The sequence below is a fragment of the Macaca mulatta genome, chromosome 12 (genome assembly GCF_049350105.2).
Source record: "Macaca mulatta isolate MMU2019108-1 chromosome 12, T2T-MMU8v2.0, whole genome shotgun sequence".
NCBI lineage: Eukaryota > Metazoa > Chordata > Mammalia > Primates > Cercopithecidae > Macaca > Macaca mulatta.
The window spans coordinates 130,598,409-130,625,081 of NC_133417.1; the positions used below are offsets into that span (position 1 = coordinate 130,598,409).

The window sequence follows — 26,673 nt, forward strand, 5'->3', positions numbered from 1 at the left end:
ATTGCTAAAGTATAGAATTACAGTTGATTTTTGTGTACTGGTTTTATATCTTGAAATCTTACTGAACTCATTTATTCACTCTCATAGTGTGTGTGTGTGTGTGTATTCCTTAGAGTTTTCTACATACGAGATTATGTCATATGCAAGAATTGATAGTTTTACTTCTCCTTTCCAAAATGGGTGCCTTTTATTTCTTTTTCTTGCCTAATTGCCTTGGCTAGAACTTCCAGCACAATATTAAATAGAAGTGCTTGGAACAGACTTCCTTCTCTTGTTCCCAATCTTAGGAGGAAAACATTCAATCTTTGATTTGGTATGGGTTTGTGTCCCCGCCCAAATCTCATGTTGAATTATAATCCCCAATGTTGGAGGAGGGGCCTGGTGGGATGTGATTGGATCAGGGGGACAGACTTCCCCATTGCTGTTCTCATGATAGTGAATGAATTCACATGAGATCTGATTGTTTAAAAGTGTGTAGCACCTCCCTCTTCTTTCTATCTTCCTCTTACTTCAGCCATGTAGGACATGCTTGTTTCCCCTTCACCTTCTGCCACGATTAAAAGTTTCCTGAGGTCTCCTCAGCCATGCTTCCTGTAAAGCCTCCAGAACCAGGAGCCAATTACACCTCTTTTCTTTATAAATTACTCAGTCTCAGGTAGCTCATTATAATAATATGAGAATGGACTAATTAATTTCATCATTAATTATGATAGTAAGTTGTAAATTTATCAGAGATATTTTTTATCAGAGATAAATTTATCATGGATAAATTTTCTCAGGTAAGGAATTTCCCTTGTAGTCATCATTTATTGAGTATTTTAAATCATGGAGCAGTGTTGGATTTTTTCAAATGTTTTTTCTGTGTCTATTGAAATAATCATTCTTTGTCTTTTATTCTGTTGATATAGTGTATTATATTAATTGATTTTTTAAATAACTCCAATCTTGCATTCCTGGGATATACTCTATTTTGCCATTGTGTATAGCACTTTTTAATATATTGTTAGATTTAGTTTGCAATTCATTATTTGTTTAGGACTTTGAATCTATATTCTTAAGGGATATAGGCCTATTTTTCTAGTGACTCCTTTTTCTGGTTTTGGTATCAGGGCAGTAATTGGCTTTATAAAATGATTTGAGAAGTATCTTCCCCTCCAACTTTCTCCTCTTCCTTCTCTTTTCCTTCATGTGGAAGAGATTGGGAAGAATTTGGTAGAATCCATCAGTGAAGCCATGTCGACTTAGGCTTTAATTTGTGGGAAGATTTTTGCTTAATGTTTCTATTTTTTTTTTTTTTACTTGTTATAAGATTATTGATATTTTCAATTTCTTCTTAATTTAGTTTAAGTATTTTACATCTTCTTACCTAAGTTGTATATAATTGTAGCTATCTAGGTTATTGAATTTGTTGTCATAGTGTTGTTCATAGTGTTTTCTTATAATCCTTCTTATTTCTGTAAGGTCAGTAGTGATGGCCCCTCTTATTCCTGATTTTACTAATTTGAGTTATCTTCTGTTTTTCTTGTTCAACCTAGCTAAAAGATGACAATTTTGTTGATGTTTTCCAAGGAGCAATGTGTGGTTATTTTCTATTCTCTATTTGATTTATTTGTACTGTAGTTTTGTTATGATTTTCTTCCTTCTGTTTGTTCTGTGTTTAGTTTTCTCTTATTTTCTTAGTTTGTTAAGGTGGAAGTTTAGCTTATTGATTTGAAATTTTTCTTCTTTTTAAATGTAGATGTCTATAGCTATAAATATCCATCTAAAGATTGTATCAACACATCCTATAAGTTTTTGTATGTTATATTTTTGTTGTAACTCATCTCCCAGTGTTTTCTAATTTCCCTTGGGATGTTTTATTTGACCTATTGATTATTTCAGAATGTGTTTTTAATTCCTATGTTTTTTCACATTTTGTAAATTTTCTTTCTGTTATTGATTTTCAGTTTAATTCCATTTTGGTCAGAGAACATATTTTATATGATTTCATTCCTTTCAAATACATTGTGGCCTAAAATATGATCTCTCTTAGAGAATATTCCACAAGCATGTGAATATAATGTTTTCTGATGTTGTTGGGTAGACTTTTCTATAGATAGCTTTTAGCTCTATTTGGTTTATAGTATTCTTGAAGTCTTCTATTCCTTATTGATCTGCCTGGCTGTTCCATTCATTACTAAAAGGGATATATTTATCATTATGTTTAAGGGTATTTTTACTGCATGTAGAATTCTGAATTCCCAGATTTCTTTTACTTTCTGTATCTTAAAGGATATCCATTGTCTTTTGGCTTTCATTGTTTCTGATAAGAAGTTATTGTAATTGTTCCTACTTATATAATTTGATGTTTTTTCTGTTTTTAATATTTTTCTTAATCTTTGGTTTTAAATAGCTTGACTATAATGCATCTAATATTGGTTTCTTTGTATGTTATCTTGTTTACTAAGTCTCACAGATTTGTTTATGTTTTTAACTTCATTTTCTTTGTTTTTTCTCCTTCTAGGAATCCAAGTTCAGATATGTCAGCTCACTTGACATTATTTCACAAATATTTGAAGCTCAGTTCATTTGTTGTAGTTTTCACTTGGTGTGTTTAGATCTTTTCTTCTTTCATTTGCTTTAGATCTATAAATTTCTACAGATTTAGCTTCAGGTCACTGTTTCTCTCTTCTGGATATTTCCAGTGAGTTTTTAAGCCAATCTCATAAATTTTGCATTTTAGCTGTTTCAGTTTTTTAGTTCTAGAATTTTAGTTGATTCTTCTCATATTTTCTATTTAATTGCCAGGATTATCTACTCATTATGATCACATCTTCCTTTAAATCTCTGAAAGATTTAAATAGAGTTTTAGCATCCTTGTCCACAAATTCCAACACCGGGGCATCTTGATTGTTTCTAATAATTTTTAAAGTCATATTTTTCTTTTTCTTTGCATATGTAATCTTTAAAATTATTTTGGCACTGTGGTTGCTGTGTTACAGAGATTCAGTATTATGTTATCTTTGGCATGTGTTTATTTGACCTAGCAGGCAGTTAGTTTTCTTGACTCAAGCCCTATATTCTGGCTTCTTTGTCATGGGAACAAAATGAAATTTCTGCTGAGTTCTTTCAGTCCTTCAGCTGTTGCTCTGTACTTTTTCTTTCACTATTCCTTGTTTTCTTTCAAGATTTGATAATGTAAATAATGTAGTTGAAAAATTTATCAGATGCTCTTTGTGGTGTGTTATTTGGTCTTTCAAGTGTTCCACTGGCATTTCTTTCATAAAATGTTTTTCCCTTTGCTGTGACTGTATTTCCAAAGGAGGCTGACATCTTCTTACCAATGTGGACACTCACATTCAGTCACAAGGAATGTATATCCAACCAAACTGAGCAATAATAATATTTCCATAGTTTCTTTCTTAAAATTCAAAAAGCTGAGAGGTCAAGCAGAGAGGCATCTATGTGTCCATAGTATAAAGAAAGCAGCCCACTGAGAACAAACCCAGCACCCAGAGAAAATCAGAAATGATAGACAAAGAGAGCTCAAAGATGACCTTGGAAGTATTCAATTCCCTTGTAAGTTCTATAAAGCAGGATCCCTAGTCTGTTTCATCATTATATCTTCACTGCCTTGAAGAGTATTTGGCAAAAGACAAAAGATTTTTTGGAATGAATGACTGATACTTTTATATATCCTGAAGATAGTACATATGTAATATCGTCAATGTTTCTAAAGGCTTTATTCAATGTCCTTTTCAAATTATAGATATATCTTATCATCATGATTAGCAATTTAATCTTTAATATTTAATAAAATGTTATATTTTATTGTGAGGGTAAGCAATTTATTTTTTAGCATTTCGTTATTTATAACACAAATATTCTGTATTCCTTAACATTAACAAAAGATTAACCACATTTTATCTTTCAATAGACAAAATTACAATAAAGCTGGTAACCCTTCATTAGAAAAATAGCCTTTAAATAACTACAGTTGGCCCCATAATTACAGGTTTCAGTAAATTTTTATTACATACAGAATAACAAGCAAAACTTGTCCTTAGGGGAACATTTGTAGGATTTTTGGGGGTTTGTTTGTTTTGGTGTTTTCTTTGGTGGCAGAATTGGTATTGTTATTAATAAAAATATTCAGAAAGACACACTTAGCATATTTCTCAACACTGAAGTAGACACTTTTTGTCAGTATTCCTCAATTCCATGGGTTGACAACCACTACAAAGCTTCTAGCTGAAGCCATGCATTCAAGTCTGGTCTATATCTTGCCAGACTTTTCTCAGGAATATGTCCATTCCTCCACTATTAAGAGCATATCTACTTGAATTATTCCAGCCTTCTCAGCTGCTTTGAACTAATAAATTGATTTTGAATATTTTATTCTATCTTTAGCCCTGGACAGAAAACTATCTCTGAACAGATTACAGATTTTTTTTCACCTGTGCAATATGTTCTGCACTAGAAAGTGGTTTAGTATAAGAGCAAAATAGACTGCTACCAATCTGTCTCTCCTTCCTCTTATACCCCGACTCTGATCCAGACTTAGTCAAAGGAAAGGAGTTTTCAGATTAAACACTCATGCGAGTTACTGCCTTGTACTAGTCCAGGAAGGAAAGAAATGGGAAATACATCAGATTTCTGAGATTTACGAATTTTTATAGATAAGCTGCCTCAAGTGAAAAACACAGGCCAATGAGCTAATATACACCATCAGAATTTGTCACTCTGTGTTTTGATCAAGAGGTAGGAGAAGAATAAGAACCTAGGAATGTATAAAGAAAATACCTCACCCTAGATACTTTTCCCATAAATGCTGTTCTTTGCATGGGAAGGACAAGCTATCTATGTGACACCTTGTGTTCCCTCTGGCCAGGCATAATCTTCCTGATTAACTCCCATTTCTGGTCTCTCCTGTCTCATAGGTTGTGAATCTTCATCTCTCATGTAATTACTACCATTTCTCTTTTTTTTCTTCAAGCCTTTGTTCTGCTTCTAGAATCTGTCAAATGGACTGGAAGGAACTACCTTGACCTGTGATTCAGATAGAACCCACTTCCTGGAATCCCCTTGTCTGCTTGTTACCTCATTCCCCAACCTCGCATTTGCTGTATGCCTTATTTTTAGAGGTTTGCCTCTTGGTCTCTCCTTGGAATACATTTCCCCCAAACCCATCAAATCATCTTTGGCTCATTCCTTCTTTTCTCCCAGGAGTGAGCAGCTTATGTTCCAATATAGCTGTGCCACACTACTGTGAGTGACTTGTGAATATCAGTATCATCATCATTAAACCACCATTATCATTATTTAGTAAACCACAAAGGACATAGTTCCTATCCCCAAGAATCTCAACCAGTACTAAGGAAAAAATATTGGCTACACAAAGCCTTATGCAATTAATTGATAAGTTACACAAACTCTATGTTCTAAAGTAATTCAGAGGAATAAGAGTTTGTTGAAATTTGAAGAAGTCAGCGAAAATTATATGGAGAAATTTATGCTTTTAAATTGACCTCCAAATAAAATGTTAGCTTTACAAATAGGAAGAAGCATCAAGTTATCACGAATTATCACAAATTGTATGAACCAGCAAGGACAATGGTTAGGGGAGATTAAACTGAGAACTATACATGACATTGATTTGAAGAGGCCAACTCTGAAATTGGGGGTATAGAGGTGTGGAGATCAGCCAGGAGACTGTGGCAGTAATTCAGACAAAAGGTGTTATGCTTTGAAAATGACAGTGTAAATGTAAAGAATTATATGAGACAATTTAAAGGCAAAATCAATAAGCCTTAGGGATTAAATGAATGTAGGAAATGAAGAAAAATGGTGATTCAAAATGACACTAGCACTTTGAGCTCAGGAAATTGAGAAAATGGTAACAGCCTCTAACAAAACAGTGGTTAGGATGGGAAGTTCTTTGGAAGATGAAAGTGTGTGAAGAGTTCAGTTTCAAATGTAATGCTTTTGAGAAATCGAAGTAGAAGTGCCTGACTAGCATTTCGAGTCCTGGCACTTGAGTGAAAGGACTAGATTGGAGATAAGGATTTGGGATTCCCTGTAAAGGTACTAGCTGAATCTGTTCCATGAAGGAAATGTGGAGGACATTAGTAGAGTCTAAGTAATGAGTTTGGAAAAATATTCATGTTTAGAGTGTGGGAAGTGAAAGAAAGATGAGCTAAGAAAGAGTGAGAGCTTTGATGATGCTAGTTTCTTCCATTAATGAGCCAATATGTTATCAACTGTCACGACATAAATGGCAAGACTTAAGTTTTTTAAATTATTGAGACTCCCTGCTAGTTTCAAACTAAAGATTAGTCCTAAGCATAAAAGACTGGCTGTGGTGGCTGGGAGCGGTGGCTCATGCCTATAATCCCAGCACTTTGGGAGGCTGAGACTGGTGGATCACGAGGTCAAGAGATCAAGATCATCCTGGCCAACATGGTGAAACCCTGTCTCTACTAAAAATTCAAAAATTAGCTGGGCGTGGTGGCATGCATCTGTAGTCCCAGCTACTCGGGAGGCTGAGGCGGGAGAATCACTTGAACCAGGGAGGCAGAGGTTGTAGTGAGCCGAGATCGTGCCACCGCACTCCACCCTTGCAACAGAGCGAGACTGTCTCAAAAAAACAAAAAACAAAAAACAAAAAAAATCAAAACCAAACTGGCTGTGGTGACCCAAAGAATAGTTCCAAGCATGAAGGCCTACATTGGGGTACCCCTTGAATCACTCTATTTTCTTTATTGGAGCCTTTCAATATAATCTCTGTTAATTTTATAGCCTCAAATGGCCCTGGAGTTCACCTTGACTGCAGAAATTTTTTCATGCTAAGAATAGCTAAAACTTAAAATGAACTTAAATAAACAATTCCATTGGTTTGCTTTATCTTGGGTTTTACATTGAAGCAAACCAATTTCAGAAAGGAGCTTGGGACAGGAAGCTGGATTGGGGAAAAGAATGTTACTATGTAGTTTTCATGTTTTGTCTTTCAGCTGTGGTAGCCAAGTAGCCATTCGTACCTGGCATCTTTTTATTGCTCCGTATTCCAACCTTTATTTTCTTCTCAAGAATTATTGCATTGTTTGAGGTTGGTTTGGTTTGTTTTTGCTTTGTTATCATTATATATACATTATATATAATTTTACATATATAATATAATAATTATATATGTATGTATTATATACACATATAATAAGTTGTAAAATGTATAATATTTAAGTTGTAAATTTAAAAATTATAAAATGTAAAATTTATAATTTTTAAGTTGTAAAATTAATTAATTAATTTTTAAGTTATAAAAATATTTACAACTTAATTTTTTGTGGAGGGAAGACATTTGGACAAGGATGAAAGCAAGCAAATCATAAAATGTATACATTTTCCTTGATGTACTTAGGAATAACATAATACTTTATGTACTCATACTTGGCTAAAAAAATAAAAAAGAGAAATTGTAGGACAGTCATTTGAAAAACCTTAGTTACTTTCCGTTAGCCTAACGCTTAAGGAGCTGCATGGTCTGAGAACTATTTCAGGGGGAAGATGAAGGAGAAAGGAAAGCCCTCAATAACCCACGTCACAGACTAGAGCTAAAGCACAACAAAGAGGTACTTCTCAAAGGCAGAGAATGATGGGAACAACTATATGTTTTGTCTGCATTTTGGATAGTTGAAGACCTTTTTGTAATTTAAAAGGTTGTATCTAATTAAACCATGTGCCTTAGGTAATATCTGATTCTGACTCTTAGCTCAGCCTTTTTTTTTCTTTTATATTGGCTAAGGGAAATAAGTAAACCTGAATTTTGCAAACAGTCACATACAGTCAATCAAGAAAGGAACAAGAATGCTAGTCATGGCTATTATTTAACAAAAAGCCCACGAATACAGAAAGTTAGAGATTTTTAAATCAGTTTCGATCTGTAATTGGCATAGCATACAATTCACCCATTTAAAAGAGGTGAGTCAATGTCATTCAGTATGTTCATATTACCGCAATTCACTTTAGAAGATTTTCACCACCCCAAAAAGAAATCCCTTATTGCTTAATCATCATCCCTCAGTCCATGACTATCTCTTCATATATGGGAACACCATGCATGTAAATAGCAGAAGTTTCCCCTATAAGGCTCTCCAAATTACACAATACAGTTAACTACTAGAAGACAACAACAACAAAAAAACAAAACTTAAATGTGTTGTTAAATGAAATGCAGTAGTCAATATCAAAATAATACTATTTCTCTAGAGTATATGGTAATACATTTTTATTCCAAGAGGGATTATTTTCATCATTCTCTCTCTGGAGTGATTGACTTGTCTGGGTGGGATTGAGCCAGCAGCTGAATTATAAAAGGATGTCATGGGCAGTCCTATCAGTATTTCAGTGCAAGCTAGAGGTTGAAGAGTAAAGTTCAGTGGAAAATTTCCAGCAGTAATAGATCTGCTTTGTATAGTCATAGATTCATCTGGAATTGATTACTGTCTTTTACTCTGAGAGCCCTTGATGGTCAGGGCTTCTGCAGGAACTTCATTCAGTACCTTTGTACTATCCCAGAGCTTCCAGAGCAGCGCCCTGCACTCAGGCTGAATCTCAATAAAGGTTACTGCCTGACTGACAGTCTGTCCCTGGATGCCTAGACTTAGAGATTTGAAAAGCGTTTTAGTTTGTAGCTGCCATAGAGATCAAAGGAGAGCAGACGGGAAGTTTTTTCTTTGAGGTCAGCTTTCAGCTGTTGTAAATTAGTCATGGATCACAATAGGAAAGGGAAAGAAGAGAGTTTGTATGTAATGAGAAAGTGGGGAGGGTCCGGGGCACCTCTATATGACTCACAGCTGTATCTTCTTGGTCCATATGTTTTATCTAACAGATTACATCAATGGAAAGTGCCATTGCATTTGGTACAGATCTTGGACAAGACTTCTAGACATAATTAAAATAGTCATTTAGATGAAACTTGTTTTGTGCTGACACTGGGAAATTAAATATCCTTTATAATGCATAATCATTTTGTTCCCCATATTATTCTGGGTAACTATAATTAAACCATTGTTAAGTATCAGAAACGCCCAAGGAAAGAGGCACTGATAATGTGGTTGGGGAATGGCATAAGACAGATGAATAATGAAGCTTAGTAGATAAGAAGTAATAATGTCACCTTCATTTTTTATTACTATTTTTGCATGGACAGAAAATTCACTTCACCTCTCATATTATATTCCTATGGCGTTAACAGTGATGATCAAAATCCTGATTGATAAAAGAGCCACATAAACTTTGTTCCTTAGATTTCTATTAGAATAATGGAACATTAGGTATTTCATTTCTAAACTGGTTTGATTGCTAAAATACTGTCTATAAATTTGGATGTGGAAAATTTAACATGAATAACACTTGGAAAATGACTATCTCTTCACATGCGGAAATAATGAAAATAATCTGTCTTGGAATAAAAAGGTAATTATTCAGTTTTCAGATTTTGGGGGGGCTCCTTTCTTCTAGAAATAAATGGTTTCTACAGTTTTTTAAATATAATTTTAAATACCTCACATATCCACCCAATAGCCCTATCATAAATGAAGTATCTCCAAATTGCTCGAATGAACATTCTGACACTTCACCCTGGTAGACTTGACTGTTAAACTGATTATCTTTGGTGGAATGAACAAATAAATGCATGGTCTCAGCACCAAGCCTAAAACAATAAGTAACTAGAGCAAAACTGAAGAAACAAGTAGTGATAATTTTTCCTCCCCAAATTAACCTACTACCCACCCTACAGGTTCCACAGCACGTTAATATTTCCAATTTTCTTAGCAGTGTTAACATTTGTAATTACCTGTTTAATGCCTCTCTTGCATGATACACCATAAATTTCATGAAGGTGGAGACCACGCTGGTCCTATTTATCCATTTTTGCTATGTATATCTCAAGCACCTAGCATAGCGCCAACCACACAAATACAATAAAAGAAAATTGGTTGAATGGATATGTAAGTAGAACTGCATTTATATTTTGCTGTGACATGTTTAATGTGTCTAAGAGCCAGGTGTGTTCTAGCAGAAGGTAAAATTCTATGAAAAACAGGGAGCCTTAATGCACAAGGCGTGTCCAGTGCCTAAATCTTTGTGAATGCTCAATAAATACAGATAACAGCAAGTAGTATGCCTCAGGGGAATGGTGAACATCTGTCAGTAAAATGGATAATAGTCATATATTTAATCAATTTACATTACAAGTGCTTTAACCGAAGATCCATTCATTCAATGAACAAACATACATCTATAATTTAATATGTGGATGGCATCATGCTCCACACTATTAGTTTACAACCTTATTAACTAATTTTGGGGGCTTTCCATTTAGGAGTAAATCCACCGAACATGTTGTTCTCACATATTAAGTTAAAAAAAATTAAAGCTTTTTATAACGTCTTGAGTTCTACAGAACTCTATTTTCATGCCATCTGCCTTTAAATGTTTGCTACTATATAAAAAAGGGAATTGATACCCAGGCTTTAATTAAATGCAAAATTGTTCATCATCAGTACTAATATCATGTTAATTATGTTTCTTGAGGCAGGATAATGTACTTAAATGATTTAGAAATGTTTTTATAACAGCAGACCTTAACAAAGCCTTTGTTAGTTATTTCTAAGACAACTAGAAAATTAAGTAAATATACTGGATATGTATAAATATATACAGAATTATACATATTTTAATAGCAGTACTTAAAAAAGAGCCCTGCTAATTAATTCTCACATAACTAGAAAAATTAGAAAAAAATTATGTTATCATGAACATTTTAGTAAGTTTTTTTTTTTTTTACTATATAATACATTTTATGTTATCTCCTTTTAGAAGAGTGAGTAATGTTTTAATGACAATAAATTTCTTTTCAGAGGTGGAGGAGAAATCAATAGGCAAGCTATTCATTTGTGTGGAATTTTGCTTGCATAGATCTATTTATTACATCTGGGAAATATAGCTTTGATTAGAATGGTTAAAATACATAAACATTGTAGCAGGATTAAAATTTCTTTAGCACATCAGGCCAGTTATCACAATATTGACATCAATTTATCATGTTAATTCCCAACTTTAAATTCTATGCTGCTCCCAATCCCCACTCAATTGTCTACAGGGTCAACTTCAAACCCTCACAAGGCAGCCAAGGGCCAGTCTTAGGGTTTTAAGCCTTATCTTCCATCACTTCCACCTGCTCTCACCACTGGCAGATTTTATTCCAACCACAGTAAGCCTATTTGCTATTCCCCAGCATAGGAATATGTCTCACTCTCAAACACCTTTGCACACATACATCTCTCCTTTTGGTAAATTTCCCATTTTTCTCTGATCAAACTGCTATTTACAAATTCAATCCAAATGTCATTTATTCTTTGAGCTCTACCCATTTCACCCAGTTCACTGTCTTTTTTTTCCTCCATGGCCCATTTTATGCTTCCCAGTTTGGATTAAAATTAATTGTACTTCTGTGTCTCTCACACAATGCATGCTCTTTAAAAGCAGGATTCATGTCTTAAAGGCTTTTAAAAATGTATCCTGGTGCCAGTCACAGTGGCTATCAGGTCTTCAGTGCATGCTAGCTATAATTACTAATTTTCAGTCATCTAATGATCCCCGTGGAGGAAGAAACTCAGAATTATTTTTATTCAATATAGTGATACTCCTAATACTAACCTGAAGGAACCCAAAACGTAATTGCTTTGCACTCCATTGATTCTGATTTTCTGGGTACATTTCTTGGTCCTCAGCCTGGAATACAATAGCAAGGATGTCCTATCCCATTTCTTCCCAACTTGCCACATTCTATTCTCAGTTGCTCCTTTTGTGGCAGAGACTCCCACATCTGCTCTCTTGTGCAGCCAGTTATCTCAAAAAGCGAACTGAATTTGATGTCATTATAGTAACATGTAAGGTTTTTCTTTAACATCACTACTATCTGGAAAAATATGTTAATTAAATTTGCTAATGATGTTAAACGGGATGATTTTGCATTCCCAAGTGAGGGTGAAAAGATAACATAAAAAGGTCTGAACAGGTTAGAAGTACGACCAGGGAAAAAAAAGCCTCATGTTGGAAACACATAAACTAACACCTGTGGGAGAAATTAAGCAGAAACTCAGCTGTTCTGTGTGTGCTAAGATGGAAGATAAGGTTCTAATTCTTTGAGGTGCTATATAAATACCAAGACATACTAATTTTCAACAAATTAATAATGATTTCTATTAATGCAGAAAATTTGTACAGGCAGATCTTAGAACACAGAATATGCTCTAGGACAGATCCTTGTTTGAGGTCAGTAAATGGAAAATGGTATTAACACTGGTATACAGAATGAGAAAACTTTTAACTTAAAGAATTACACAATTTGTTCAAGGTCACTTGAAGAGTTATCAACTCCTATTCTTAACAGATAATTACTAAGATAGAGTTTAAATATATCCACTAATTGCAATTGCACTTTTGCCTGGTTTATTTCTTGCATTTACCCAACATTAGATACAGTATCTTTTTCTAAGATTTAATTAAAATTTAGCATTACTAGAGCTAAGTCTACCCCTTCCAACTTTGGCCGGATTTTCGTAAACTGGCAGATCACTTCACGTATATTTGAAGACAAAGGAATTGAAAAAGACTGGGTTTGGGGTATCGGCACTGGAGGATATATTGTGTCTGTTCAGAAAAAGTGCTGGTTATTCCTTGTGAGGGAACAGCATCTATTGCTTCATATCATTTATGGTCTTTTTACTATTTGGACATGCTTAAATCCAATGGGAAATCAATAAAAAGAAGTGTGTCTCCAAGTTAATCCACCCAAACACACACATTTGCCTTATATACAACTGGCACTGACTGGGTGGAAATGTGCCAGATCATGTATTCATGTATTTTTGCTTTCCCCAATTACAGTAGAACATAGATCCTACAAAGGCAGAGTGCTCAGCCTTGTTTTTCCCTACAGTATTCCCAGAAATAAGGACAAAGCTAGTATGTGCTAATTATTCAAATATACATGAAAAGAATGAATGAGTACATTATACACACACACACACACACACACACACACACATATATATATATTTTTGAGATGGAGTCTCACTCTGTCTCCCAAGCTGGAGTGCAGTGGCATGATCCCGGCTCACTATAACCTCTGCCTCCTGGTTTCAAGCAATCCTCTCACCTCAGCCTCCCAAGTAGCTGGGATTATAGGTGCGTGCCACCACACCCAGCTAATTTTTGTGGTTTTGGTAGAGACAGGGTTTCACTACATTGGCCAGGGTGGTCTCAAACTCCTGACCTCAGGTGATTCACCCACCTCGGCTCCCAAAGTGCTGGGATTACAGGCTTGAGCCACCGCGCCTGGCCTATCATTATATTTTATGTATAATGAATGTGTATAATACTAAGGGAAAGAAATCATATTTTTGCTCAATAATTCACAAAAGGGTTCAGTCCTATTTGAGTGACAATATTCTTTTTTTTACATGTAAATTTAAAATAAAACACTTTTTTTTTTCTTTTGAGACAGTTTCACTGTATTGCCCAGGCTGAAGTGCAGTGGTACAATCATAGCTCACTGCAGCCTTGAACTCCTGGGCTCGAATGTTCCTTCCACCTCAACCTCTCAAGTACCTGAGACTACAGGCACTGATACCATACTTGAGCAACTTTTTAAAAAATGTTTTGTAGAGATAGGGTCTCATTATGTTGCCCCAGCTGGTCTCAAATTCCTAGCCTCAAGCAATTCTCCTACCTTGGCCTCCCAAAGTGTTGGGATTACAGGCTTAAGCCACAGGCTTGAGTCAGCTTAAATGTAAATTTTTTAAGTAGCTGGAGAAAGTATTTACATTTTCATATTTTTTATTTTTATTTTTACTCCAGGCAAATATTATGGCAGCTTGATTGATTATTCAAAGCCTGAAATATGAGGCAGAACAAAATGAGATTCCAGGTGCTCCTCTTGGTTACCAATTGTGTTTAAAAATATTCTAAAACTTCAACCGCCCTTATATGTTGGGGCAGCAGGCTAGAGCCTCTGAAAGCCTAAGGCTCTTGGGTCCCTCTGCACACCTCCCACCCTGGCCTGCCTCTTCTTTCTTTGTACCACCAAAGAGGGAGGTGTCAAGGATGGACACTGGCCGACCTACACTGGCATCCTTGGAGGAGAAAGACCTCACTAATGATTATATTTTGTTTTTTACTCAGGTGGTTTTTTTATAAGGAGTAAGGCATAAAATTCAAAAGTAAACATTTAAAAGTATTGTTTGTGAGCATCTTTGTCTTATGTTGGTTTTGAATCAATCCACACTATGGGGTTAAAATACAAGAACTTAGCCATTCATTCATTCATCCTTCAACATCTGTTGCTTTTTAAGTATCAGACACCTTTCTAGATACTGGGGAGAGAAGCTCATGTTCTAAAGACAAAATAAAATTTTAGGATGAAAGGAAAACTTCTAAAGTATGGGAGGCCTCCCTGAAGAGGTTACATGTGAAATGAAACTGCCAGGTCAAGATCTGTGGGCAAAGCATTCTAAGTGGTTGTATGAGCAAAAGCTGAAAGTAGAATGAGGTGAAAAATGTTGAAAGAAGACCCAGTGTGGATAGAACACATTTGCTCATGAGGAAGCAACACAAAATGCTCAATAATGGGATTTCCTACATATCCATGACTTCATAGCACAGCTGGTAAAAAAAGACGAGTGAGTTCTAACTTGTCCTATTTCTATTGCAAAGATAGTTAACCATATGCCTAGCTAACATATTATGTAGAGTATTTAGCCCAATAGAAACACCCTTTTTTTTTTCATAATGAGTTACTTATGGAGATGACTTAGTCTCTGTAATTTATGCTTTTAATATCACCAAAATCTTTTCAGATGCTTTTTTTCAATTAAGCCTTTTCCTTTACTTCTTGCTAATAGTGTGATGATATATTTATAATAGCTATTTGTAGTACTATTAACAAGTATTACAGTGCTGGTTCAAAGGAAATAAAAACTTTATTAATAAAATAAGAGATTTTGCAAAAGTCATCAAACCAAACTCCCTTTTATACGTCTTGCCAATGATTATAACCATGCCCTTGAGCACATTAATTCTTTGTATCTCGCTAGAGATTCAGAGACATACACTTCCATATATGCGGTAGATGAGAGATTTCAAGCAACATTATTCCATTAGAAGAAAATTTTACTAATATAAGGATATTAGCATACCTGTGCCTAAGCTGCTTCCTTCTAAATACAGCATAAGAAAAACTAATTCATCTGAATGCGGTACAAACTGACATCTCACAGTAATCTATGTTAAGGAGCTAGTCTTTCTGTGGCCACATTGTCCTTCCTCCACTATGCCCACCTCAAATCAGGAGGCTCATTCTACTATTTTGTTGAGTGTGCTTAGTGTTTTCTTTGTATTGTCATGTGTTCACCTAGTAGTAAAACCATGCAGCTCACTAATTCTCCTACTCAAGTATGGTGGATGTGATGGGCTGAAAACTAACATTGAATGACAGCCATATGCTCTGTGATACCATGACAACTTTACAAATGAGGAAACAAAACTCAGAGTGACGACTCATTCAGGGTCACTCAGCTAGTAAGTGCTGGAATCAAGACTGCAATCAGCCAGAATGCATAATTCTATATTCTGTACCCCCAGAATAGAGTTCCTCTGCTAAATGTGTTGCCATTTTCATTCCAGAATAAGGAGGGACTTGCAAATTATTTTATTTAAAAATCAGAATATGAAAAAAGAACTTAAAAAAGTCCCCTGAGCATAGAGTTTAGGGCATTAGCATCCTGAGGGTTAGTTTTAGGAAACCGAAAGCCATACCTCTCCTTGTAGGACTTCTTCGTCATTCTATATCTTTCCTATTGCACTTACACTTTCCTCTGCCTTTTCTCTGTCCAACTCCAAAAAAATCTGACATCAGTAACTGGTATATAACCGTGTCATTCTGCTGTTCCTCAAAAGGATATTTGTTTTTTGTTTCAGTCTTGTCTTTATGAAAGAATAATGCGTTTTGCAACATTCCAAGAAATTCCAGGTGACAGTAGAACCAACACGATAGATACATTGTTTAGTTTGAGGCCTTCTTTTAATATTATGCTATATTGGTAAATATAATAGCAACCTATTGATATTTATATAATAAAGTATTTCATGAACATTATTTCACTATCAAATTATTCTGTGATATTATAATGACCTGGCTTTATTTATCAAAATACAAAAGCATGAGAGAAGACAATTTGAAAACAAGCAAAACCAAAAATTCGAAACTAGTATGTCTTGAGTCTTCATTCATTCAACGTTAATTGCACAGACATGTATTAAGCATTTACCATATTCAAAGCTCTGGAGATTTCTACTGAGATAGACTACTTGCACCCTGGAGATCACAGTACAGAAGAAGATGCCATTATGTAAACGTAATTTTTAGGCAATGTGTTAAGGGTAAGATTTTAAATATTAAAAGAACAATATATGAACACTTGCTATCGTTTACATTTAGCCTTTCCAGACTTTATATTTTGTCTGGGAACTTGTCAATAGAGCTTTATCAGAGATTTTGGAACTTAGATATTTAAGGAAGCCAGAATCAACCATTTTTCCAGTTTCCAAGTAGATTTTATTAAAGGTTTTATCAATATTTGGGCAGAACTAAAATATTTTTTAAGACTTTTTTTTCTTTTTTCTTTTTTTTTTTTTTCATGAGATATGTGTGAGAGAGACAGAGACAGTGGAAAAAAACATTGAAATTATTATCACTACAGCATCAAAGACTAAAACTGTCCTGGCTTGAAGACTGATTCCTTATGGGATGATCTATATTGGTAGATTTTTATTCTACCTTTAGTGGGGAATCAATGAATTAAAGCTCATTACTTTTTTTTTGAACGTATAGCCATTCTGGTTGTTGACATTTTCCTATAACACAGGAAAATCTACTGTTTGATTTTACTGGGACTCAAAGGTTTGCATCGCTAATTGCTGCACTGATAACCTGCCCTATATTAAGAATTTAAGGATTGAACTTAATATTCTTATTATATCTCTTCTCACTAAAAGATAAAGTGTACTGATTTTAATGTATGTCATCATGGCTATATAATTCATATATCCTGGGAATATCAAGACTGAAATTTCACGGGCTTCTCTTTACATTTAGAAAGATTCTTCAGAAACATCACATCCAGCCTCCTCATTTTTCAGATCAGAGAGCTGAGCCCCAATGAATCAAAATGAATTGCGTGTGGTGACACAGACGCTGGTGACAAATCCAGAAATACAACCTGTTCTATTCCAGTTTAATATTTTCACTACAAACATTTCTTCCTTTGTAGCTTTTCAAGGGTAATTTTGAATTATTTACTGATGTTTTGAATTTCTGGATTCATTGTCAGTGTCTAAAATAATGTGTGAAATAAGAGCCTAACCAAGTCTTCTATAATAAAGCAACTAAATTTATTTAGAAATGCCTGTTAGGAAAGCCAAGTTTTGAAGGGGTTTTAAGACTATCGCATTCCAGGATATTTTTAGATGAGAAGAGAATAGAATCCTGGAAACAGGAACTTTCTTATTAAATAACATGATCCCAGTCTTCTAAGAAACCAATTTAGCTTGTTAAACTGATTCTCCAAGGACATATTAAGCGTGCCGGTTTTGCCTTTCTTCACAACCTTCAGAATTAGCTTTCTCCTCCTTCCACTCACCTCCCGAAATATATTAAATTAGAGCTCTGTCTTCTTCAATCTGGAAATATTTAAGAGAAAGTAAACAAAAACATGAGCTTTGGCCGGGAGCAATGGCTCACACCTGTAATCCCAGCACTTTGGGAGGCCGAGGCGGGTGGATCAGTTGAGGTCAGGAGTTCATGACCAGCCTGGCCAGCATGGTGAAATCCTGTCTGCACTAAAAATACAAAAATTAGCTGGGTGTGGTGGCACGCATGTGCTTGTGATCCCAGCTACTCGAGAGGCTGAGGCAGGATAATCGCTTGAACCCAGGAGGCAGAGGTTGCAGTGAGCTGAGATCACGCCACTGCACTCCAGCCTGGGCAACAAAGTGAACTTCTGTCTCAAACAAACAAAAAAAAGAAAACATGAGCTTTCTAGACACCATGAACACAAATCTCAAGGAAAAAAATTCCATGTCAATCTGTTTCCTTAAAATGTCATTATAAAACTGTATAATAATTTGAATTAATGATCATTGAAATACATATACTAGATATATCTATATTAGGAAATTATTCTAATCTCTAAGAATTCCTTTACTTTATTTATTCTGTCACTAAAAATATGACAGGCTGGGCATGGTGGCTTACACCTGTTTTCTCAAAACTTTGGGAGGCCAAACTGGGAAGATCACTTGAGGCCAGGAGTTTGAAACCAATTTGGTCAACATAACAAGACCCTGTCTCTACAAAAACTAAAATAATAATAATAATAATAATAAGTAACACATGTTCATATTAGAAAATCACTCATGAGTCTGCCACTCAGACAGGACTTCTACGAATTGCTTGGTGTGCTTTTTGGCCAGTATTCATTTCAATGCTTCTATCCATGTATCTATCTTTCTGTCCTTATCTTTTAAAACATTTACCATCCCCTTTATACAATTTGTGTGTTGTTTTCCTCTATCATTTACCTTTTTGGTCTAATTACTTTTGCATGTCCTTCAATATAATTCAAATATATGATTTTATTTTTGGAATAATGATCTCTTAGGCAGTGTTATAATTAAATCATTCAATTCTCAATTCTTTTTTCTTGGACATTCAGGCTATTTTTTTTTTGCATGTAATTTTGATGTCATAGAAATCAGCACCTATTAAATATTTACTACGAGATAAATGAAATGCTATATTCTTTACATATATTACTTCCTTAACTGACTGTAACAATTTCTGATATAAACATTCTAAGTCCTATTTTGCAAAGAAGGCTCAAGGGTTTTCAGAAGACAAATAACTTGTCCAAGGTCAAACTACAAGTCAACGGTGGAATCTGAATTTGAGCTTCCAAATCAAAAAGCCAAGTTTTTACCCATGGCTATACTACCACCACATGGCTATTTCATTTTTCAAGGACATTCAATTATTTTGCCTGCTTTTTAGTTGATATAATAATCTTTTGGTTATTCTTTTTTTTTATTATTATACTTTACATTCTAGGGTACATGTGCAGAACGTGCAGGTTTGTTACATACGTATACATATGCCATGTCGGTGTGCTGCATCCATTAACTCATCATTTACATTAGGTATATCTCCTAATGCTATCCCTCCCCCCTCCCCCCACCCTACAACAGGCCCCTGTGTGTGATGTTCCCCTTCCTGGACCCAAGTGTTCTCATTGTTCAATTCCCACCTATGAGTGAGAACATGCAGTGTTGGGTTTTCTGTTCTTGCGATAGTTTGCTGAGAATGATGGTTTCCAGTTGCATCCATGTCCCTACAAAGAACATGAGCTCATCCTTTTTTATGGCTGCATTGTATTCCATGGTATATATGTGCCACATTTTCTTAATCCAGTCTGTCATTGATGGACATTTGGGTTGGTTCCAAGTCGTTGCTATTGTGAATAGTGCCGCAATAAACAAAAGTGTGTATGTGTCTTCATAGCAGCATGATTTATAATCCTTGAGTATATACCAAGTAATGGGATGACTGGGTCAAATGGTATTTCTAGTTCTAGATCCTTGAGGAATCACCACACTGTCTTCCACAATGGTTGAACTAGTTTACAGTCCCACCAACAGTGTAAAACTGTTTCTATTTCTCCACATCCTCTCCAGCACCTGTTGTTTCCTGACTTTTTAATGATCGTCGTTCTTTTAATAATACCATATATCCAATTTATTTTCCCATAGATTTGCCATATCATCTTTATCTTATATTAATTAAATTCAGGATTCATTGGCTAGATTTCTAATTTGTCAATATTTTGATAATTTCAGTTACTACAGCTTAATATCAGCAAAGTTATATTACATCCCTCTCACCCCTGCTGCTTCTCCTCCCCCAATAACTGTTTTCACTCATGTAGATGAATCTCAAGTTTGCTTTGTTAAATTTCAAACCATTTCCACCTGGGGATTACACTGACTCTAGGAATTAATTTGAGTGCAATAAGTATTCCTTCCTTTAGTCAACAAATATCAATGGAATTCCTACTGTGTGCTAGGCACTGCTCTGTAAGCCAGCTCTCCATCAATGAACATGGCACATACAAACCTCAGTAACTACAGAGCTTACCCTCTTGTTGAGAGATTCTGAAAATAAACCAGTAAGTAAATCAAATGTATAGTTTGTTAGAAGATAGTGTTATGTCAGCCAGAAATAATGAAAAAAAATCACTTCTATGTTCTAATGATTGTATTTCTTTCTAGGCTTCTTGTCTTGTGTCCTCTATATTCTGGCATGTAGAAAAAATGTTGGCAGGCTACTGCTGGAGGACTAAATTCAGTCATCAGTATGTTTTTTCATTGTTTAAGATTGTAGTACACATAAAAATAAACATGACATAAAATTTACCATCTTAACCATTTTTAAGTGCACAGTTTAATGGTATTAAATATATTTAGTGAGTTTTTTTTCTGGATTAAAAAATAATGATATATATATGTATGATATATATATATATATATATATATATAAAAACATAAATTTTACCATCTTAAATCTCTTAACTTTTACAGTTCTGTGGCATTTGGTACATTCACATTGTAACGCAACCATCACCACTATCCATCTCCAGAACTTTTTAATTTTCCAAGCTGAAACTGCACCCATTCAAAACTCTCTATTCTCCCTTCCCCCTAAACCCCTGGAAATCATTGTTTTACTTTATATCTCCATGATTTTGAGTACTCTAAGTAATATGATTTTGACTACTTAGAGTACTCAAAATCATCATATAAGTCAAATTCCTCATATAAATGGAATCACACGGTGTTTGTCTTTTTGTGACTGTAACTTACTTCAGAGTGTAATGTCCTCAATGTTCATCCATGTTGCAGCATATGTCAGAATTTCCTTCTTTTTTAAGACTGAATAATACATTTTACTTATCTACTCATCTGCATTGGACATTTTGGTTACTACCATGTCTTAGTAATTGTAAGTAATTGTTGTGAACATGGTTGTACAAAAGTGCTTCTTCAAGACCCTGCTTTTAATTATTTGGGGTATATACCCAGAATTACTGGATCATATGATAATTCTAGTTTTAACGTTTTGAGGAACCTCCATACTGTTTTTCACAGTGGCTGTACCATGTGACATTACCATCAACAGTGCACAAGAGTTCCAATAACTCCACATCCTCACCAACACTTATTTTCTGGCTTGTTTTATTTTGTTTTTTGTTGTTGTTGTTGTTGTTTTTTTGTTTTTTGTTTTTTGTTTTTTTTTTGGTAGTAGCCATTGCATTGTAATGGGTGTGGGTGGTATCTCATAGTTGTCATTTGCATTTCCCTAATAATTAATGACATTGAACATCTTTTTATGTGCTTATTGACCATTTTACTCAATCTGTTTTTTAAAATAAAGTATTATTGGAACAAAACCACACCCATTCTTTAAAAATTGTCTGTTAGCATCATATTGGCAGAGTTGTAGCAGAGACAACAAGGATACAGAGCATAAAATATTTACTATTTTGTCCTTTGCAGAAAAATTTTGCCTATTGAATATTGCCTGGAACATGGTATGGAATATTGCCCAGAACTAACTTCAGTATGCATTAGAGTCACCTGCCAGACTTGTTAAAACTTTGATTGCTGCTCTGTGCTACTTTCTGGAGTTTACAATTCAATAGGAATCAGGTGGGGCTCAAGAATTTGCATTTCTAATAATTCCCAGAGGATGCTGGTATGCCTGGTTCACAGATCACCGCTTTAGAACCACTGATCTGGAACTATAAGGAAAAGGTAAATAGTGGTGATGGTGGATATCATTATCTTGCTCCTGATTTTATTGGAAATATTTCTAGTTGCACTATTAAAGAATGTTGATTATTGATTTAAGATAGATATTTTAAAACGTGAAAGAAGAATTCTACTATTCAGTGGTTTTTTTGTTCGGTTTTGTTTATTAAATCAGGAATGGGTATTGAATTTTTATCAACAATATTTGAACATTTATCAAAAAAATTCTGGAAGAAAATGTATTTATGTAGGCTGCATCATCCTTTTATTTGTATACTTATATATGTGTGTGTGTGTGTTGACCAGGAGGGCCTTAGCATTCCCCTCAACTTGGCTAAACTTGAGACAGATTTCTTCTGGTCCTTAGACCCTTAACTTCCCTTTTCTTAAGAGGGTTTACTTTAGAAAACTTGCAGGCCGGGCGCGGTGGCTCAAGCCTGTAATCACTGCACTTTGGGAGGCTGAGACGGGCGGATCACGAGGTCAGGAGATCGAGACCATCCTGGCTAACATGGTGAAACCCCCGTCTCTACTAAAAAATACAAAAAACTAGCCGGGCGCGGTGGCGGGCGCCTGTAGTCCCAGCTACACAGGAGGCTGAGGCAGGAGAATGGCGTAAACCCGGGAGGCGGAGTTTGCAGTGAGCTGAGATCCGGCCACTGCACTCCAGCCTGGGCGACAGAGCGAGACTCTGTCTCAAAAAAAAGAAAAAAGAAAACTTGCAATTGCACACTTTGCCTCTTTGAAATATGAACCTTCTCCCAGACTCTTGCCAGTTTTACAAACCAGGAATGTCTTTCTCAAGGAACCGAGAACCATCTCTTTGAAAGATAATCATCAAGGAAGGCAGTGCTCCTGTCTCCCAGTTTTTACAGGAGGTTAGGGACCTCACTTAGGCCCTTAGCAAAAACAGAGGGCCTAATCTCAATGACCAAGACCCTCCCCTCAAATGTCTTCCATCTTTCAGCACCATTTCACCAGCTCACCTCTCTGCTTAAAAACTCTCTTGCCTTTGTTTCAATGGAATCAAGTTCAGTTTCTCTCCCCTATTGTAATAGTCTTGAGTAAAATGTTCCTTGATAATATAATTTTTTTCCAGGCACCAATCTATTTTACAGAGCATAGAAAGCATTATTTGCTGGTGACCAAAAAAACAAAACAAAACAAAACCCAAAAAACTCTTTTTCTATTTTAAACCAAATTTTGTATGTAGGTATTTCTTATCTTTTTTATTTTATTGGACCCACCATAGGTTTGTTTTTGACAATTTGCAATATGTATGCATATTAGTAGTATTCTCCCTTGCAAAGAACCAAGTCGTATTTTTCCTAATACATGACTTTTTTCACATCTGTTTTATTTATCCATTTTCCCTCAGTTTTAATTTACCTTCACAGAGCACATTTAACTTGCCAATGTTTGAATGCCTTTTAAAAAGAGTTCAATTTATATGGCCTTCACTGAGACACAGCTGTAACTCACAGATATTTACAGGATGTACTCTTAATCAATTTACACTAAGAATGCTATTTTCATTTTATATTAAATCTAAAAAATCCAGTGGAAACAAGATATAGGCCTTTTTATTCAAGTGTTATGATTGTTTATAGAATTACTATTATAATCTTACATATTTAATGGAAACCATAGACCTTGTCTTTTCAATATGTAGCTTCAATATGTAGTCTATGTTTTGCACTATTTTAAAAAGCAATTTTATACTGAACAACTTGTGTTTAAAGACTTTGAATGCTGAAATGTATTAATTCCACAAGAATTGCTTGAGTTTTTGGACTTCAAAATATTGCACCTAAAGCTAAAACAGATGCTGTTAAATCTAGAATGATGCAGTAGGAAATAATTTGTCTGTTTCAGCTAATGTTTGAAAGAGTGTATTTGCTGTTAAACTATGCCTCAGACTGGGGGAAATATTGTTTTCCCTTATTTCCTCTCTCTTGTTTCTTTACTTCAATGTAACAATTACTAAGGTTATTTTTGTTATTAGTCTTTAACTTTTACTTCTTTAGCCTGCTAGGGAAATTAGGGGCAATAAGAAAACAAATGTCTTTTTTAATGACCATGAGTAAATGTGAAGGAAACTTTCCTTAGGAAACCCATTTTCGGTGTCCCATTTGAAGCTAATAGCCATGTTCTAGCATTCAAGGAAGAATAGGCTCAGTTTGTGGCACTGGTACTTTTGCTCTTGGATTGAACTGCACTTACCCCAGAGTCTTAGTGGAACAAAAATGTTACTGAAATACTACAAGGGAACATAATATGTAACTATTGGTTCTTCATTTGTTCAATTCTTTTTTTGTTGTTTTTGGCTCACCAAAACGTGTGCTTCATATGCCATTATCTATTCTGATGTTCCCGGGTAGGATTGCTTCTGCTGTTGGTTGAAGTAACTTCTTAAGGTTAACACTTTGTTTCCTGCACTGGAAGAGGATGATATCTGTTACCGCTAAACTGTGGCTAATCGATGACAGCTGTGGTTGAATACCTCCACTTAGAACAAATCTACAATTCCATGGGCCACTTGTTTCAGCACCACAGAGGTTGTCTTGTGTGGTTATTTTGAAACTAGTAAAATGTGATTACTCTCCATATGGCCCTGACACGAAGGACCCTTGGCATGATGCTTCCTCCTTGCATTGCAGTAACTGATGCAAAACCAGCTACCCTCAAAGACCCCACTTGTCTGCTAATTAAATAAAACTACATCTTGTATTAAAATTCACATCCCCAAAATATTACTTTATACAATCATTCTTATTGACTGTATATTTAAACACATTAACAACTTAGAAACCTAAAAAGAAAACTTTCATTACTGAATCCCGACTTGTATAAACAAAAGTGGCCCATTGAAGGCACTAAATAGGGACACATTTTAGCTTCCTAGCACTGCCAAAGTTATACTCATTCGAAATTATGCCGACTTTTGCATTATAGCACAGCATCTGTATGTCTATGTATTTAATATTTTAGCAAAGGTTGACTACTTTCTTTTACCTATGTAAATATATATAAGGTTGTATTTTCCACACTGCTTTAAATGGAAACTTCCATTGCTTGGGATACATAGATGTTAATGGTACAACTGAAGATTAAAAAAAAAAAAAAAAAAACCGAAAATATTATGCACTTTTATCCATGTACTGGCACTCACTACAGAGTCTGAGTAAAGCTTACTCTATGCAGTAAAAAGCAAATATTTTTTTAAAAGACTGGAATCCAAACTCAGATTTTCTTGGCTCTACAATTGGAAGGAGATTTAGAGAATGTAAGGAAGATTAACCTTTTCACCATGTGGATTGACGCTGTTTAACGCCACGCCACCTAAAAGCATTTAGCACCTCCTGCAGTGAAGGAACACCAGTTTAGATGGAATCCTATGAGCATTATCAGAAAAAAGAGAGAAAAAAAAGTTTGATTGGCACATTCTTCTGCCACTGAGAAAACAAACAAGTGAACCAATCTGAATCTGAATCACTTGGCTAATAGCTAGCAATAGCAGATTAGAGTTGGGAAGAGGTTGATTATAATACCTGATGATGACCGGTAGGAGATTCAAAGAACAAGTCAACATGTAATATTTGTTTTCCCTCTGTTGTTTGAAATAGCCACTTGCAGGTTTGGAGACAGTAATAAGAAAAGCGTTGGTGTAATAGTTTCTACCACAGAGAAAATAAAGACACATAATGAACTGGGTTTTTCATATTATAGTAGGAAGATAATTACACTGAAAAGGAACCATAGGGGACACATTTGTTTTGGTCTGCCCAGTGTACAGCCTCCCTCTTTAATAAGAATACCTCAGGTTTCCTTTGGAATACCACTGCTTACTTCTCAGTCACTGTGGATACAGCAAGGCTAATGCCAGTCTTGGCTCCAGGAATCATCATGTGACCTAAGTCTGGACAACCACAGTATCACCTCCTCTGCACTCCACATCACATCCTCCAGAGACGTCTACAGTGGTACAAAGATAGGCTCACCTGGAATTCTCCTAGCACAGTAGAGAAATGGGGGATCTCTTTCTAGGAAGGTGGGTGGGACAATAACTTGTCATCGTGGAGCTGCCAGATCATTACATTGCAAGGACTGTCCAACACAAATCCAACAGATAAGAGAGCACTGCTGAGAGCTGGAAAGTGATTGACACCTGACGCTACTGTCCTAGATCCAGCTGTGCTGAGGCTTATTAACTAGAGCGAAGATTTTCTTCCATTGATTATACCACTTTGAGTTGGATTTTTGTTACTTGAAAACAAAATATTCTGAGTAATTCAGAAATATTGACAGATTTGAGAGTTTTCTAATATCCATAGTAGTGCTTTCACTAAATCCATGCAGACTTCAATAATAACTGGCTGGAGCTATTGAGCCACTCTTTCTTATCCATCCGTCATCCATCGATTCTTCTTAAGGCAGGTAAGCACATACTGTGTCCCTAGCATTGTTTTGGCCTTGAGAACACAAGGTTTAATGAGACATGGACATGCCCCCTGCAGTTCAGAATTTAGTGAGAAGACAGACACACAAGCAGATAAACAATGTACTGTTAGCATGTGGAGGAATCGGTGTGTGACTGCCCAGAAGGGACAGAAAAAGGTCTGTAGAGGTGTAGATGACAGGGAGATGACAGGAGCTAAGAATTTCCTTGGTGAAGAAAGATTTTCAGGGTGTTCTAGAGACAGCAGGTGC

General features: G+C 35.3%; 1 long non-coding RNA gene across 2 annotated transcripts in view; it reads left to right on the forward strand.

Annotated features, from left to right (window-relative positions):
• Positions 1-26,673, forward strand: part of LOC144333329 (uncharacterized) — a 95,222-nt gene that overhangs the window by 42,382 nt on the left and 26,167 nt on the right. The window contains exon 5 of one of the 2 annotated variants that reach the window (XR_013401907.1): positions 21,709-21,866. The exons of the other annotated variant lie outside the window; for it this stretch is intronic. This is a non-coding gene — a long non-coding RNA (uncharacterized LOC144333329). Of the gene's footprint in view, positions 1-21,708; positions 21,867-26,673 lie in introns of those variants that run through there. 2 annotated transcript variants of the gene reach the window in all.